The sequence below is a fragment of the Cyprinus carpio genome, chromosome A13 (genome assembly GCF_018340385.1).
Source record: "Cyprinus carpio isolate SPL01 chromosome A13, ASM1834038v1, whole genome shotgun sequence".
Classification (NCBI taxonomy): domain Eukaryota; kingdom Metazoa; phylum Chordata; class Actinopteri; order Cypriniformes; family Cyprinidae; genus Cyprinus; species Cyprinus carpio.
In genome coordinates, this window is record NC_056584.1 from 11,293,589 (window position 1) to 11,306,585 (window position 12,997).

At 39.3% G+C, this 12,997-nt stretch overlaps 1 pseudogene; it reads right to left on the reverse strand.

Annotated features, from left to right (window-relative positions):
• LOC109079732 overlaps window positions 1-12,997 on the reverse strand; it is a 46,865-nt pseudogene that overhangs the window by 31,006 nt on the left and 2,862 nt on the right.

Sequence of the window (12,997 nt, forward strand, 5' to 3'; positions counted from 1 at the left end):
GCCAGATTCTCTCACAGCTCACAATGAAGCCTAACTTACAGTATGTGGACAATCGAGCACCACCCGGCCTCTCATGAATGAGAGACTTTTTCTCCAATAATTCCACTTCACATACAAAATTAAGCCAAAGAGAAATGAGGCTGATCATATCATATCCCCAAAAACTTCCAGCAGGCTTTTTTCTTGTAATTCTCCATCCCCACATCAGCATGATTAACCAATCGGTAGCCAATATGGTGGATGAAGCACAGAGTATGAGGGTTTACTGCGCTCAGAGAGCCAGGTTCTCTGCTAAGCTCTCGACAGAGAAGTTGTGAATATTTCCTACTTTCAGATCCATACTTATGCCTGAAGGTTCTCCTTTACAAACCGCAACATGGTTCTTGTTGGATCAAAACTTCAAGCCCTGCTGCCAGCGTCACTGCTTGTTTGCAAAATTTCGTGTTGCTGAAGAAGAGGGAATTTGGAACAAAGCGAGCCTCTGTGTCCCATTCCAAATCAAAGTGAACTCCAGCAAACACAGAAAGGCAAAGGGGAAAATCTGCTGCGGCTGGTAAAGCGGCACGGCAAAACAACGCAAACTTGTTTTTTTATTAATTTTTATATATATATATATATATATATATATCGTCACACATTCTTGTCTCTTTATTTTCACACCCTATGGGGTCTGCCGAATGTTGGGAGAGGTGGGAGGGTGGGTGCAAGAGAATGAAGGAGTGGGGGAGGGATGACAAAAAGGCACGAGCACACAAAAGCAAACAAACAAACCGAATAAAGCCTGGGCTCAAAGCCGTCAGAAGGCAGAGAACAGAGCGGCAGGATTATGATAGATCCTCTGCTGCCCAGCGCACAGCTGGCTGATGATCCAATACTGGAGCCGCCGGCCCTCCCCAGCATGTGCACGGGGGGCCTGGGGGCCAGAGCGAAAGAAAAAAAAAGAAGAAAAAAAGCAAAAGACAACTGCTTTGCCAATCCGTTTGGTGGGAGCTGTGATCATCCAAGCTGTGAGACGAGAACGGGAAGAGTCAAAGTCTGGCTTCAGAGGGCCTGATAGAATGAGCACCCAGCAAAGGGGACATGACACAGAGAGGGTCCCCACATGACCATCCCCTGGTCTGCTCAATCACAGGGCCCCCCTCAGGTCGGTATGCATGCGTTTATGAACATGTAAAGATGGGAGATGGGAAAGAGAAGGATTAGCCTCAAGGAAGAGAGAAAGAATGCACAGATGTCTGCACTACGGCTGGCCCAAAGAACCTGCCCTGGCAGCCCACGTCCACACCATGCATACAGTGGCTAAAAGATTCTCAGTTGCCAAAAGCAGGGCCTGTCAGCGGCTTAACCACTCTGATCTTCAGCAGGCCATTTTGTTGCCTCATCTAGAAGAAGCAGAGAGCATTTAAAGGCCAGCATCCTGCCCAAGCTTTATAATGCTAATTCAACCTTAATTAATCACCTCAAAATCTCTTACGTTTCAATAATGCAATGATCAAAAAACTGAATTACAGACTGGTTGAATGTGACCTGCTGTAATATACTCACACAGAATTTTATTCAATAATTTAACAGCAAAAAGTTGTCAAAAGACAATTAAACCTCCGATTACACCAGAAATAAAGCATCACATGGCCATTACAAGAAAATGGAAACTCATCCGCTCATCTCTGACAGCCTCCAGGATATAGTTAATAACAAGTAGTTATTAGTTAATATAGTTAATAACAAGTACAAAATGATTAAATGATAAAAAAAATTTAATTATTAAAAAAAATTATTCGCAATACATGGTATGCACTTAGAAATGTATTTCATGTTATTATTTTCAAACGTTGTAGTATTTACATTAGTTAAGTAAGTTGAAATGTATGTATTGCATCATGCTTTCTTGAAATATATTCAAGTTTTCTTGAAGCCATGTCATAAAAAGGTTATATGTGATATTTTGCAAGGCTTGATGACTTAGGGGTCTACAGAAATCCTATATAATTTTTTATCACATGACAGCAAAATGATTTTCCATTTGGTGGTTACACACAAAGGGATCTATTAAAGGGTTACACCACACCAACTGATTTAGTGAAGTTTTTCCAAATACTGCATTTATATTGCAAAATAATGCAATGAATTTAATATTTATATTAAATAAAAAATAATATACTATTAATTCAATATTTATAAATGAATACTAACTGCAACTAATTATTATTTTATGGAAACAACAATAATACAATATTATGCCAATCTACTTTGTCAGTATTTCAGTCTACTGTCATCATTATGATCACAGGACTGTTTTACCTTGACTTTTCTGATGCTATGTCCCACATATCAAAAATATACATTCATTCAGAATCGGAATACTTTAGTGGTAGTAGAGGTATATTTAGGTTTTAATCTGGATGAACTGGATATATTCGGTTCTGTTTTTCTGAATGAGCTAATAGATCCAGACACACAAAAAATTGCCTTACGTCACTAACTTAAATAGAGGTGTAGACCATACTAATGCAATGCATACAGGATAGTAAATGTAGATTTAAAAAAGCAGGTGTACTGAACTAACAAAGCAGGACTACATTCTTATGCTGCGTAATAACATCAAATACAAGAGTTTGTCTAGACCTGCTGTTGCAAATAATCTATACTCCACAAAAACCATCTGGACCGCTTTCATGCACAGTGGTACTTTTCCAAATGTAAACAAATGACTCAAATTATTCACTTATATTTCTGCAACAGCATGCATCTTTATGGTAATTTATAAACAATACATGACCAAGACTTAATACTTAAGTACTGAATTCCCTTGTGAACAGATGCTGTCCCTCCTCTGCAGCTGTGCAGCTCTGTGGCAGATGCTGTAAAATCTCCACTTCCTCCAGAGGAATGGAGACCCCAGTGCCACTCAAACCCCCTGAGGCTTCAGCACTGCCTAGTACCTACGCTAACACTGGGGTAGGACACATCCACGGAGACACGGAAATGGATGGCTTCATTGTGGGCAATCATTCAGTGAGCACAGAAATGCCATGAAGCCCAAACAGGAAATATAGAGGAGTGATTCCTAACTAGGGGCACGTACAAACCACTTTCCAGGGGTTTTATAGCAATAATTCGATTAAAACTTCTTTTTACTTTAATCATGATTATAAACCCATAAATAAAAATACTGTGCATGTGTCAGCATTTTAAGTGGATGAAAATATACACTACAGTTCAAAAGCCGGGGGTCGGCAAGATTGAAAGAAGTCTCACATTCATTTGATCAAAAATACAGTAAAACGGTTTTATTTGTAGTATAGTAATGTTTTGAAATATTATTACATTAATAAAATGTTATTTATTCCTTTGATGGCAGAGCCGATTTTTCAGCAGCCATTACTCCAGTCTTCAATGTCACATGATCCTTCAGAAATCCTTCTAATATGCGGATTTGGTGCTCGAGTAATATTTCATATTACTATCAATGTTGAAAACAGTTTGTTGCTTAATATTTTTGTGGATACTGTCAGTTTTTCAGGATTTTTTGATGAACAGAAAGTTCAAAAGAACAGCATTTATTTGAAATAGAAATCCATTGTAACATAAATGTCTTTAGCTTCACTTTCGATTAATTTAATGCATCCTTGCTTAAAAAAAAATAAATTTCTAAAAAAAAAAATACTGCCATCAAATTTTGGATGGTTTTGTTTATAGTTATTTAAATTATTTTGTTTAGAGTTGATGTTTAATTTTTTAGTTATAGTCAAGATAGTTTTACTTATTGTAAAATAGGTGACAACTGAAGTAATTTGATCTGGTTACTTCAGACCCTTCCTCGGGTCAGCGTGACATACTGTACCAACTGCACCCTGACAGCACCACTGCAATCACTAGTACAAGACTAGTAGATGGACAACAGCAGAGATTTTCTGAGTGGCAGATGTCAATGCAAGCACACAAACATCACAGAGAAAATTAAACATGAAAATACAGAAGGCAATAATGTTTCAGTGCATATGTTTAAAATGTTATACCAATTCCTCTTATGGTTTAACTAAATTCAAATACTACAAATAAGTATATGATAGCATAAAATTACTGAATGCAGTGGACCCACAAAGTATTTGGACACTTAAGTGACTATTTAAATTCCCATACTTTATATTTCAAACTTTATGACATTTAGAGGGCACAAACACACTTTTTATGCCAAACACTTCACAATAAGAAGGTATAAGATAAACTGTTCAGAAAAAAAGTATTTGCATCCTTTGAAGCTTTAAAATTGTCACTTGAACTTGAGGGAAACAGATTTCATAAATCCACCAAAAATCATCTTATCAACAGCAGTTAATTAAAAGTAGCTGCAAAAAAATAAAAAAAAATAAAAAATAGTTCTGAGAAAAGCATTAGCGTCATTCGCAGACTATACCTAGTTTGATATTTAGGATCTAATGCAATGACATTCACAAATATTTAAGTGACTAAAGTGTCCAAATACTATTTGGGGCCACTATACAAGTACTAAAAAACAAAAAACTAAAGATACAGAACGTTACCTTTGGGTTTTGCTGGCAGTAACTCTTAAATTTATAGAAATGAACTGTAAACTGTTAAATTGCACTTAACGGCCATGTAAGTGTCTTACTGTGTCAAAAACATTCGCTCTCATATATAATAATAAGGGTGGGAGGTGTCAAATCTGATCTATTCTTCCTTATCTGGAGCTATAATCTATTTGCTTTCTAATGAGTTGAAATTAGTTGAACAAATGTTACTGAAAAACCCTGTTTATTTGCTTATCACCTATTCTGGGTTGATTTTCATCAGAGTTTGAAGAGATTTTTCCAAGACGCATCTAAAATTTAAAATCTGAAGTCCAAAGCTTGATCATATAAAGGCAAGCATTCAACACAAAAGGTGCCACTGATTCATAAGACAACATCTTTACTGTAATATCTTCCGATAAAATAAAAAAACAGTGATAGCTCAATGTAGAGTGTCTGCTTTTGATTTAATTAAATGGTGTGAATTTAATTTAACAACCAAAATATATTTATATTTATGTTTAACGCCAGCTCATTATCATGGCTACGAATACGAGTGAAATGTGCACATATGTGGAAAATGTATAAATGTATGAGAAGCCACATATGCACTACTCACTCCATACTGATTTACACAACGTGAATCAGAATAATAATAAAGTTCTTAGGCGAATGTGCCCCTCTCTCCGGCCCTCTTCTCCTGGTGTGTGGTGGACTGTGGCGGTGGCAGCCGGTGGCTAGTGGCGATTTAATAAAGTGCTGGTGCCCTCCTGTCGGTGTGCTGGCACTGCACTGGGGCCAGTGGACGGGCGCAGTGTTGTGGCATGTAATAGGATTAAGGGGGTTACCTGGTGAGGTGCAGTTGGCGCTGGGTGCGGCTTAGCCCCTCAGCCAGGCCGGCTGCCTCCGCCCGGGCTCGGCCCTCTGCCCTCTGGGCCTCCTCCAAACGCTGCCGGCTACCATTCAGCTCCACACCCAACTTCTGTACTTCCTGAACCCCATGAGAGGAGAGAAAGAGGGACTAAGCAATTATTCATTCTTGTATGAAAACATGTCCTTTCTGTTTGCTGAAACTTCAAAAAATTGCCTTTTTTTTTTTTTTGCACATACAAGCTAAATACCAGTTTGCACCAGTAACAAGGTAAATTACAAAACTGGTTTATAAATAACTGCGGATTTAAAAAAAAAAATGCAGATTCTCTCCATATTACCAATCAAGTTTCTCTTACCTGCTCAGCCAGTTCTACTGTAGCTGATGTCCCAGTTTGAAGCTGATGTCTCTCATCTCTCTGTCTGACTCCTCTTTCTTCAGCTGGGCCTGACTTAACAGAAAACGCAGCTCCGCATATACCTGACACAAGCATGAATGCAGCTTAAAGCAAAGTCCAAGGTAGGTTTCATTACTTCTCTCCACTGTTCAGGAGAAAACTGTTAATTCACATACTCTAAACTGATTCATTGAGGTGATGTTTGCTGCGCCTTTCCATTGGCTCCATAAACTTCTACTAGAGCTGTTGCTGCATCAACTCCATCAGCTTTGCTAATAATACAGTTCTACTGCCATCTAGTGCCTAAACATTCTCCAAACAAAGATAACTGAACCAATTAACCTATTTATAAAGACAGATAAAATCTGGCATCCAAATAATGTTGAATCTGAAAGTAAAATTGCCCCATTTGGTTTCTTAATGCACATTGTGAATGATTTTATGAAAGATTTATCAGTGCATGTTATTCCCAAAAAAAAAGTTTTTTCCCCCTTGTTGAATATCTTGTTTGAGTCAAAACACATTTAAGTGAAATTGCAAACGCTAATTCACTTTGTATGGTGAATTACTCACTTAGCATTTAGCAGTCATTTTTAACTAAAGTGACGACCAGTACACTAGTTTGAGAGACATCATTTTAATAACATTAAGAGAGCAATGAGGTTTCTTTTATTGGCTCGACTGATTTCTTTAAGGGGTCATATGATGCGATATCAGATTTTCCTTTCTCTTTTGAGTGTTACAAGCTCTTGGTGCATAAAGAAGATCTGTAAAGTTGTAAAGACTTTATAAAAGTTAAGAGTCAGCCACCCCCTCCTAAAATGGCACATTCTAACACATCCCCACATGTCTATGTCACGATGTGGGAAGATTTGCATAACGCCCAAATGTTCATGCAAAAAAAGAAGGCGTAACTTTTATTCTCGCTGTTGCCGCTGCCGCCATGTTGTGGAGATGCTGTGTTTCATTGTGAAAGCGAAACTATTTGTTTGGCCTTCCAAAAGAGGACACGACTAGAAATCAGTGGTTAAGTTGCATTTACAAAACTGTTCCAGAACAGTTCAACCCAAATATACAGATGGAGGATGAGGACTGTTTCCTGGGAGAGTAGCCTACAATGCCGGTGTCTGTTTCTATAAAGTGGGGCAGTTCCAACTTTGCAAGGACAGTCTGGTGCTTCTGACTCACAGACTGTAAGTACGCTTTCATATTTAAAGAATTTGCCACTGATGATTGAAAAGCAAGTTTTAAGCAGTGTAGAGTAGCGCTTGTTGTTTGTCATTTCTCCGATCACAAATGCAGACATGGTTTTATGTTTACGCAGCACCAAACGCAACCTATAAAAAGACAGTATAAGTCATTATAATCAATAATTATGTCCTCACTGGATGCAACAAATGCCTCGTTTATAATGGGTTTTATTGTTTTTGTCTTGTCGTGCCAGTACCCAGTATGGTAAGGGGCGTAACATTTCTGTCACACGCTTGAGGAATTTGGCCAATCACAACGCACTGGATAGCTGGACAATCAGCCAGCTTTGTAAAAATCTGCACTTTTCAGAAAGGCGGGCCATAGAGGAGCAACAATAATGTACATTATGTGGAAAATAATGTGTTTTTTTTAACCTTAAACCGCATAAACACATTGCATTACATCAAATACACAAAATAATGTTAATTTTAGCAACGTCATATGACCATTTTAAAATGTCAAAAATCCAGGGAACCAAAAATGAGACTACCACAAAATCATTTGAAATTCATCTATAGATTAATATTAGGTTCATCATATACATCAGTTTTAGGAAAAGGACAGTCCAAATCAGTAATCTTTGATTGTTGTGGGGAAGACCTTGCTGCTGTCTGTTTCCTGTGCAGTGAGCTTCTTATAAGCTTCCTCCAGCTGGCCATTGAGAGAGTTCCGGTCTCTCTCTCCCCTCTCCAGCAGACCCTCAAATTCAGCCACTCTCTATTAGTGATAGTATAATTAACATTTGCTAATTGTAATAACTTTTAAGTGTGGCTTGAGTGTCAACCTAAATATAGCTATAAATAAACCGAAAGAGTTAAGAATGTGAAAATTGTTAAAGAAAAAACACTCCGGTTACTAACTTAACCTCGGTTCCCTGAGATAAGGGAACGAGTTTTGCATTTAATATGATTGCGGGGAAACTCCTGTTTACTTTGATACTAAATCTGGACTAAATCTAAAATATCTTAAACTGTGTTCCGAAGATGAACAGAGGTCTTACGGGTTTGGAACGACATGAGGGTGAGTCATTAATGACATAATTTTCATTTTTCGGTGAACTAACCCTTTAACCTTAAACCACATAAACACATTTCATTACACCAAATACAGAAAATTATTTTCTTTTTAGCAGCATCATATGACCCCTTTAATAAAAATTTAATTTAACTATTAAAAAGGAGTCAAAAAAAAAAAAAAAAAAAAAAAAAAAAAAAAAAAAACAGAATCCAGAAAAATTAAGATGGAATTTGGAAAAAAAATAAAATGGAATTTAGGAAAAAGTAAAACGGATTTCATAGGGCCCTATTCACCATGATGGCTGCCACATATACTTTGAGCGTGGAAGGGGTGCCCCCCTTATGTAACAGCTCCTGCAGAAAGGTTAACACAGATGACACATCATAGGAGGACGGGTCTTCATTCCATGCTGCACACCAGTCAGGAAAGACTGACCATTTAAGGACATAGAGGCATCTCATAGATGCAGCTCCAGCCTCCAAAATGGTATAAGTCACACTCGCTGGGAGCTGTAAAGGATCCCATTAAGGGGCCAAACATAAAGTCTCCACAGGTCGGGCTGGGGATGCCAAATTGTGCCTCTCAATTGAGAGAGGAGGTCTGTCCTCAATGGTATCAACCAAGGTGCTGTCGATAGAAGCTGAATCAACTTGGGAAACCACACCTGATTTCTCCAGAGTGGGGCCACCAGGAGGACCAAGCATCTGACTTCTCTGACCCATCTGATGACCTGAGGAAGCAGGTCAACCTGGGGGGGAAGGCATACAGTACAAGCGAGCACAAGGCCATTCACGAGCCAGGGCATCTTGCTGTTTCTAAAAGTAAATTGGGCAGTGAAAGTCGTCTTCTGAGGTGAAGAAGTCTAACTGCACTCTCGAAGAAAGACTTTTTGAAAGTAAATTGTTTAGTGATAGTGGTCTTCTGATGTTTTGAAGTATTTCTGGATTTTGTATGAATTATCATCCTTGGTTCAGTCTGCCCGGCACTTGAACTGCTCTCATGCGAGAGTAGATTGCACTGTGCCAATAAAAGGAGGCATTGCACCACCCTGTGAAGAGAGCGTGACCTGAGACTGCCTTGGTGATTTATAAAGGCTATCACCGTCATGTTGTCCGAGCGGACCAGGACGTGGTGCCCCCTTAAGGCCAGTAGCAAGGCTTTCAGGGCTAGAAAAACTACCATCATCTTGATATGCAAGCGTTGCTCCAGGTTTAACCAGGAGCCGAACACCAGTCTGCCCTTGTACAGTGTTCCCCAAACCGAGTTGGAGGGATCTGTCATGACCACCTTCCTTCTAGAGGTCAGTCCCAACAGGACACCTGACTGAAACAGATGAGAAATTTTCCAAGGGGCCACAGCTCTGATGCAGCAGTGGGTTACCCTGAGATAAAAAAGTCCCAGGCATTGATCCAATATTGGCCCAGAGGAATAACAGAGGAACCCGCCGACACAAGGCCGAGCAACCTTCTCTGGGTGTCGGGATCCTCTCTGGAGCATGCCCAATCCTCCAATCTGAAGCTGTCAGTGATATGCAATCATCAGTGAGAGCATTCTCCTCTGATCCAGCTAAAAAGATCAAACCGCTAATTGCAAATGAGAGGTGCTGATCCTTATGTGTAAAACACTGATCAAAATAATGCAGGGAGAGTGAAGCACGTGGGACCTGTGCCAACATGAGATCACTTGAACCTGGCTGCTGGGAGGGGAGAAACAGGAGATCGGGAGGGGCAGGGCCGCCTTCATTGAAGGGTGCCCCACATGAGCCACACTTGCGGTGCGACATTTGCAACAACGTTGCAGGAAAATTGCTCAGAAATTTGCTCTTATAGTTGACGGATGGCCACAGGGCAAGGCTTGCTAGGCGATCTTCCGGGGCTCTTGTGCAGCAGCAGCGGGCTGAGATTCTTGCTTCGGCTTCTTTCTTCAGAGTCCAGCGAGGAGATATATAGCAGTCCTGCGCCTCCCCTTTTGGTGGGTTGAAGCGTCATTTGTTTGTGCAGTTACAGGAACATGAACAAATCAGACTATAGTATCAGAGTAAACAGGAGTTTCCCCATAAGCATGTTAAACGCAACAGGAGAGGTCGTTCGATAGGGAAATACGAGTTGCATAGTAGCATGAATCAGAATTTTTTTTTCTAGGTCACTAATCAAATGAGTTAAATTAAATTTACTTCAAATTGTTATGCAGTTAATATAATTTGTAATATAATAATGCATTAAATTAGAAAAAAGAAAGTAGGCTTATTGTAGTCATTATTTGTAAGTCACTTTGGATGAAAGCATCTTCCAAAACAAAAACATAAGAATGTATACGAGGAACTCTAGTGGTCTCAGAATTTAAGACCCCATCAGACATGAAATAAACCATATTATTGAACACTTCAGATTTTCTTCTTTTTAGTTTGGTTTAAACTTGAGTATTTTATCAATTTCTGATATTTAGTTAACAATAGTGCAGAATCTGACGGGGCAAATATTTTATTTTTTGCACTGAATCTGAAGTCATTTTCACACAAAACTGTAGCTGTGTGCCATAATTAAAATTACACTAGAGGGCAGCATACGCTAGCATTGTCAAACCATCAACTCCGATGAACCAAAAAAAAAAAAAAAAAAGGGGGAAAGCATTATGGTCAGGAACTAACAGTCTGGGCAAGCACTTCTTTCTCTTTCTTGCTCTCTAAACATGCTGCCTCCCTGGCCTGGGAGATCTTCTCCTGTTCAGATGCCAGCTCTCTCTCCAGCCTTTCCCTCTGTCTAGTCAGCTCATTGTGGAAGTGCTCACACTGGTTTTTTCTCTTTATTGATCTCTGCTCAGCCTGTGCAGAGCACATGCCCTTTTTGCCCTTACACTCCGAAGTGCCCTTTTTTGGTGTTTTTTTTTTTTTTTTAATCAATGCTATTGGTGACCCTTTACGTCTGTCTGTCTGTTTTACAAATATTTAGCAAGTGAAAAGTTCTTAAAACGAGCTTGTGTAAATCTTATTCGATCCTCAAGCTGTCAGTAGCTGATAACTCCGCCCCCTCTATATTCATTGAATCAACTGAAGTTCCACAGCAGCCGCACAGTAGACAACAGCTGAGCTGAACAAAGTGTTGCGAAGGGTAAATAAATATCTTGTTGTTTGAATAAGTACTACTAAACACTATGTCTGTAAAGGCTCATATTTTATTTATTTGATGTCTGACTGACTCACTGACTGAGACATATGGGACGTCGCCTGAGAGAAAGGGCTAGCATTTGCCATCTAGTCATAGCCAATACATAGCCAACACTTAAATAGCCTGTGCATACAGTAGCATTTCTTCTTTTATAAAATGCGATTTTGGCCAAATGCATCTTACCACAGGAAAAACTGAGCGCTCCGTCTATATAGCTACAAAAACTAGTTTGTAACCTGTAGATGAAAATGTAATGTGAGGCGCAGTCGCCGTTTTAATGACGGACAAAAAAACAAAATTCACATTTGCACACATTCGCTGGTCAAAAACTATATATTGATAAGTAATACAACAACATATAATTTGTTTTTACCATCGGAAAATCATAACAGGTGCGCCCCCCCGCGCTGTTTCGTACTGGAACTTACACAAAGCGACGAGTGATCCTCGTCACCTAGATAACATATAACCTATAAGAAATTTTTTCTTCTTTGATTTATGATTGCTGATACACTTAATTTATTAACATTTAGGCTAATCATGTTATGGTATACTCTCTGCTCGTCCTCATGTCGTGGCCTAATGGTTAGAGAGTCGGACTCCCAATCGAAGGGTTGAGAGTTCGAGTCTTCGGGCCGGCAGGAATTGTGGGTGGGGGGAGTGAATGTACAGCGCTCTCTCCACCCTCAATACCATGACTTAGGTGCCCTTGAGCAAGGCACTGAACCCCCAACTGCTCCCCAGGCGCCGCAGCATAAAATGGCTGCTCCGGGTGTGTGTTCACAGTGTGTGTGTGTGTGTGTTCACTGCTCTGTGTGTGTGCACTTCGGATGGGTTAAATGCAGAGCACAAATTCTGAGTATGGGTCACCATACTTGGCTGAATGTCACGTCACTTTCACTTTCACTATAAAATGTAGTAAAACATGGTTTTACTACAGTAATGTAGTAGTAACTAAAAAAAATTACAGAAAATCACTGTGAAATCTTTATATTTTATCATGCAGAATGTAATTCATGATTCATTCCAAGGCTTCATTTATTTGATCCAAAATACAGCAAAAACAGTAATATTGTGTAATATTTTTACAATTTTAAATAACTGTTTTCTATTTGAATATATTTTAAAATGTAATTTATTTTTGTGATCAAAGCTGAATTTTCAGCATCATTACTCCAGTTCAGTACTCTAAAACCCTGTTTATCTATATTATCTAATTATCTAATATTATTATTATGGTTGTTATTAATCGTGAATAAATCTAAAGCTTTTGAGACTATTATTTTGTGTTTTTGAATTTGTCATGAAGATGTGACAATTTCTTCCTTTTATGCAGGCTTACTAAATAATCTTGATATAAAAAAAAGGGAGGGGGGTGCCCTTTTTCAGTTTCAGCACATGCCCCTCAAAAGGTCTGTCACACGGCCCTGAGCCTTTCCCTCTGTCTAGTCAGCTCATTGTGGAAGTGCTCATCAAGATTAATGAGTATACCTCTTGTCTACACAGTACACCATAAGCATTTAGGATCATGCAAAACAGTTAAAATCATATGCAAATCAGTGATGTTGTCACATACTCTTGTCTTCTCCAGGTTTGCCTCTTCTGCCATCTCCACCGCCTGTTTGACCTGTTAATAGGTGGCCCACTCTCTCTGCTGGGCCTCAGTCTGACTGGCCCTCAGAGAGCAGAGCACAGTCATCAGCTCATCCCGCTCTCTAACAAAGACCCAAACACAAGCATCTCATCAGGTTAATGAAAGCAGGCA